The sequence below is a fragment of the Pteropus vampyrus genome, unplaced genomic scaffold (assembly GCF_000151845.1).
Source record: "Pteropus vampyrus isolate Shadow unplaced genomic scaffold, Pvam_2.0 Scaffold217, whole genome shotgun sequence".
NCBI classification, from domain to species: Eukaryota; Metazoa; Chordata; class Mammalia; order Chiroptera; family Pteropodidae; genus Pteropus; species Pteropus vampyrus.
This window is the reverse complement of record NW_011888998.1, coordinates 2380010-2386009: the sequence shown is the minus strand read 5'-3', so window position 1 is coordinate 2386009 and position 6000 is coordinate 2380010.

Here is a 6000-nt window from a genome sequence, read left to right as displayed (position 1 = left end):
AGAGATGGAGGGAGGTGAGCTCCCCATGACTAAGCTGGCCTTTGGTTCGTGTTTTCTCCCCATGTGTATATATGCCATATGTGAATATGCCATATGTATGTGCCAACAAATCTATCTATGTTCTTTTCAAATCAGCACGCAGATAGGAATTTTGAGTTTCTTTTTTTTTTTTTCAGTAACTAGTATAGCAAGCAAGCACTGGTATTTTTGTATAAAAAAAAAAAAGACCAAAACAAAAGATTTAACCACTGTGGTCTGCATGACATGAATAAGCCAATGGTGACATCAGAACAGTGCGTATCCCAGTGTGTGTTGCCGTAACTTGTAGTTTAGCTTAACAGTGCACCCAACCTGTGTTTGCATTTTGATATTATTTAAGCTCTCTGTACAATGTTTTTGCATGTATTTATATGGCTCTTAGAAAAAAAATGCTATAAACTGGCAAATCTGAAATTCAACTATGTTGTACCACTGAGACAGGAAGAATAGTTCTTAAAGACAGAAAAAAGGGATTTAATTTTTTTGGAACCGATAAAGCTTGTTGCTGACGAGCAGAAGTCAGTACTGCTGTGCACTGAGAATAAAAACCCACGCCCACTCGTAACCGTGCTGTCCTCAGTGTGTCTCCACGTTTGGGTGATGCCCCTGGGTGGTCTAAGCTGAGGAAGGATCTGTCACAGCCACGTTGAGAACCCCATCTGTGTGAGCCCAGAACTCAGCTCACTGCTGGATCCTGGCACACTTGCCTGCCACTGCTTCCCTCAGTGACTCATGGCCCTGGTTGCCAGTTTCATTCCCTTTGATGGGAGCTCTGCTCTACCCACTTTGGTTAGAATTCACAATCAGAAAACCGTGAAGTTGGAGCTTTTGAAAAAGCATGAATTTGGAAGGATAAGAAAGAGGTGGGTTTGACAGTCCTTTTTTTTTTAATGAAATGCATTTTGGGAAAATTTGTTCCCCTTATATTAGCACTTTTCTCTACCTTCCCTCTGGGGTTCCCCAGCCCCTGCCTCCCCAAAGATTTTTTTGTTTGGTTTGTTTTGGGTTTTTTGTTTTTTGTTGTCCTGGTTATTAAGTCTCTAGCATGGCTGGTGTTAGGCCCCAATTTCAGGTCAAAACAGCTTCTCAGCAGGTCATTTAGGTTCTGAGCTTTCACATCGCAGAACTCCTTCCTGCAACTCTAATCGAAGTGTGCAATCAAGTTCCCAGCTCTCTTTTAAAACATAGAAGGAAAGGACTTTGTCGGCTGCCCAAGGTCCTTTAGGATCAGTGTAATGCTGACGAACAGCCCAACTCTCCTAGCTATTTGAATAGGCCGGCTGTGAAGGAGGAAGCAGCCCTGGTTGGAAACGGCCTGTCATAAGAGGTCCCGTCCCCACTTCTATTGCCTCTGTCCCAGGCTGCTCTCCACATACAGCTACACTGCCCACTTCGTTTCTTTAAAACGGGCTGCAAAGAAAAAGCAAGTAATAAATAAATGAATATCAGAGGCCAGGTATTATTTGATAACAGAAGTCATTCACAAAACAGAACTAGTCTTCTTTTTTCCATTGTAGGTTCCCTCCCAATTACCCTTGCTAAAAAGAGATGCAAAACGAATGTGCACACGTGCGTGCCCACACACACACACACACACACACACCCCTAGAGTCCTTTCTAGAGTTCGGCCCTACACTTCCCCTCTTATTCTCAACTTGTCTTTGTTGGGCCCTACATCCATGCCTCTCTGCTATGCCAAACAGCATCTTAAGGATCAATACCTCCTGGCCCCAGTATGCAATAAGGCACAGAGAAGAATGAACTTCAAAGTAGCCTTCTGGCAAAGACCAATGTATCCTAAGATATTTGTTTAATGGAGTATAAAGCCAGCTTAGCTCCTTGGACCTGAGTTACCATATGGAAGGGAGCTCCTTTCTTCCATCTTTTTCCCTACCCCCCGTTCTAGAAAAGAATAATTTTGTCATCCTCTATCTTTAATAATGGTTTGTGAGTCCCCTGCTTTTCAGCCATCATATCCTCCCTGAGGTCATTGGGTTTGTTGAAAACTTCACCAAGACTGACTGGTTCCCTCTCAATCACACACAACCAGGCAACTCCCTGACTTACTCTGTGGCAAATCCAAAGATGACTCATTGGGTACCAGTGAGCTGGTTACCAGCCCCTGACCTAGATCTGTCAGGATATGGTCTTCATGTCACTGCGAGCAAGGAGGATGAAAATGGCATCTATCAGCAAATAATTTTGAAATCTTGTAAACAAAGCACGCAAACATGTCACTATCTTTGTGTGTGGTGTCATTATCATCCAGTTGTCCCCAACATGAACCTAAGCCATGAGAGGTAATAACCTGCTAGATTCATAGACTGTAATAATACTTTTAGCCTTAAAAGATAGTAGCTTCTGGGTTCTGGGCTTGCCCATCTCCTGATGTGGAACTAATCATAAGTCTTTACTTCTGAAATTTGTTTCAAAGACACCTCCCTGTCCTCAGAAGACACACGTAGAAGGAAGCAGTCTCTTCAGAACGGGTTCCCACTGGTGTCTCCTAAGAGGCCAGTGTCAAAACCAGAATGCCATATCACACTTACAATGAGAATTTAAATCAGGGGTCCCCAACTTCCAGGCAGCAAGAGGTGAGCAGTGGGCAAGCGAGCGAAGTTTCATCTGTATTTGCAGCCACTCTCCAGCACCAGCATCGCCACCCTAGCTCCCCCCTCAGATCACCAGGTATCAGATTCTCATAAGATCACCAGCCCCTGGTACCAAAAATATTGAGGCCCACTGATTTAAATGATCCACATATTTGGAAAACCAATTAGAATCAAATGTTTAACTTCTCTTGAAATCTAAGCAGGGGGAAATACTTGAACTGTCTGAGTGGCCAGTGCCATCACACTCAGAGCCAAGTGCATCCGCTCTACTCTTGGATAGACTCTGTGCCTGAGTTCTAAGTTCCAGCTCGGGCACCACTTGGTTTCTCTGCTTTCTTCTGTAATAGAGACCACGTAGACCATCCTCCAAACACAGCACAATTGATTAGATTGTTTTCTTGCTGTGTTAAATGCAGGAATACTACATTAAAAGTCTGATTTGTGTTTTATAGCACCAAATCTTCCTGTGTTGGCATTATCTAAAGCAAACATACATGAAAATTTACTTGAAAGAGGAAGTGAAGCCGGGAAGGGAAGGGCTAGGAACCAATGTTTGGCCTCAGTCACGTGTAAGAGGGAGAACAAATATCTAAATGCAGGAATTCTTGACTTCGAGTGAAGGGTGATTCAAAACCCTTCTCCGGACAAGAATTCCTGCATCTTCCCTACCAAACCTTTGAACTTCAACTACTGCTGATCAGGTAGGAGAGAGGGGTTTGAATGATTTTCTGCTCACCTTATGGTGGAGGATCTAAAACAGAAAAATTAGAGAGAAGGAGTAAGATCGTGACACGTGGCAATCCAAGAGGCAGGAGACCCCTGACCTGAGCCCTGCTCTGCTGCTTTGTTGGCTTGATTGTCCATCTCTCCAAGGAGACAGTTGAAGTACATCGAAGATTTTCAGATTACACTTTGAAGGTCTGAAACATAATTCCTCAGAGATGATTCAGAGCCCACAGGTGTTCAACAAAAGTGGTTTGTTTTTTGTTTTCTGTAAGGTTAGCTGTAGCTTTAAAAAAAAAAAAAATCACTGTGAACCAGCCATCTCTGAAATGCTGTGATTCTAAATTAAAAAAAAAAAAAAACAAATAAATAGTGCTGAAATGATCCAAGCCTGGGTGACAATGTAACAAGGTGTGTGATTAAATATACAAAGAAGCCTAATTTGGATCCTGTCTGGATTGTTTTCCATTATAATTCTCAATGTGTGCTCAAATAACATAGTGTACAATTAGCAGTTGTAGCCCAGGCTGCTGAGATTGTTACCTAGCTGATTCTGCTTTGGAATTTGATGTGGAAAGAGCAGTAGTTTGGGAATCCAGAGATCTAACCCAATGGAGTGGCATAAAATTAAAGAGGAGAAGCAAGATGCCTCATTTGAACTATGGTGGAAAGAGCTGGCCTGGGAATCAGAAGACCTGTGTTATAATCTTGACCCTGCTGCTAATTTGCTGTGTGCCAAAGGTTTCTCCAACTCTAACATTCTCCATACTTGCTCTAGTGTCTAACATTGCTATCAGTAACCATCAGAGATTGTCTAAATGGCATTTCTCTTTCATTGCTTTAAACCCCCTGGAAAGCAGCATTATCGCGTGTGCATACCAGGACGTGCACAGGCAGGCTTCACTTAGGCTCAGCCACTGACACGTGCAACAAAGACAAATTGCTCCACAGCCCTGGAATTGTGAGAAATCTGTTTTGTTTCTTTTCTAAATCAGATCAAATGTGGCTCTGATCTAGCGAGCACTCACCAAGATCTGCGAGAGGTCTCTCTTAGTTGTGTTATATGTTCTCGTCTTCTCCCTTAGATGTTAGTCTACGCATTCATTCAACAAGTATTATTGTCCAGGCACTGTTGTTTGCACTGGGAATACAACAGGGAACGAAACAAAGTCCTGCCCTCTTTGAACTTAGTCTCATAGAGAGACAAAACAAACAAGTAAATATATAATATGTCAAGTATCAACAAGGACCAGGAAGAAAGGTCAAGCGTAAATGGAAATAGGGAGCGCAGGGCATGAGAGAGAGTCACTCTGTTGTAGAGCGGTCAGGGAAGGCCTCACTGACAGAGACATTGTGAAGAGATGTGAAGGGAGTAAGAGAGTGAGCTATACAACTATATGGAGGAAAAATATCCCCAGTAAAGGACACAGCAAGTGCAAAGGCTCTGAGGCAAGAGGTCTTGTTCTGTTAAAGGACATGCAAAGAAGCCAGGAGTTGGAACTGAGTGAGGTACGTTCAGAGATGGAGGGTTTGAAGTGGGGACAAAACTTGAAAGCCATCGTAAGTTTGGCTTCATGAAATGGGAATTTACTGGAGAGTGTGAACTGAAAACCAACGATGATCTATCTTACAGTTTAAGGGGATCGCAGTGTGGCTGTGTGGCTGCAAGCTAGGGAAAAACGAAAGGTCAGTGCAGCTTTGGCTACCACACGTGCTACATGCGGGCTTAGCCTCATACTAAAGAAACAGGCAAATCCAAGCCCCACTGTCATGCCATTGTCCTGTGACATGCAAATTGTGAAAAGAAAATGCTCGTCCAAAACATTAAATTAAGATATATCGTGTGCTACCATAGCTTGCTCAAGACGCCCTGATTAATGAAATGATTGAAATGATATTCTATTCACCCCCACAAAAAGGGAACAAAGAAAACCATCTTGACCTGTGCCTTCCTTGCTCTAGCCTCTCAGTCCTATTGTCATGTGGCTGTCTGGTCCCCAGGTCCTCTGACCTTGCTGCCTCCTCTGAGTCGTTCTGTGCCCTCATTGCATTCCTAACATGACTACACACCCTGCTTCTGCTGAAGGTTCACCTCCTTCCTGCCAGGGCCCAGGGGGTCAGAATCTCTGTGCATGTGTGGGCTGGTGGAGGGACACCTATGGCCTGAGGGGAGCCTTGGGCTTTCAGCCGACATTTGCTCATCTTACGTGCCTCACAGCTATCTCTGCTCCAGTTCTGCAGCTGCAAGGACTCAAGGGGAAGCTGCCACATGTGACTCTAGAAGGACCAAGCAGGCAAGGTCCGCTCTGCTCTCAGGCTTAAGGAAAATGTTCTCTTACCTTGTCAGCAATGCCAGCCCACCTCCTTCAGTAAGGCTTAGCCTGAGCAGGGAACAGAAACTATCTCCTAGCCTGGTCACACTCTTTGCTTCCATATTCTCCCCGCTCTTCCCTAGGGCCTTGGGTGGAGTGAGGACAGGGAGCAGAGAAGAGAAATATTTTGGTAGTTTCTAAATCTCTTTGTCCTAACCCTGCTCTCTCACAACTTTAGCTTAAAAGGAAGGTATTTGCTGCCTTTGTTTTTTGTTTCAGACTTGTCTGGACTGGAGAAGGCCTCCGGGATTCAA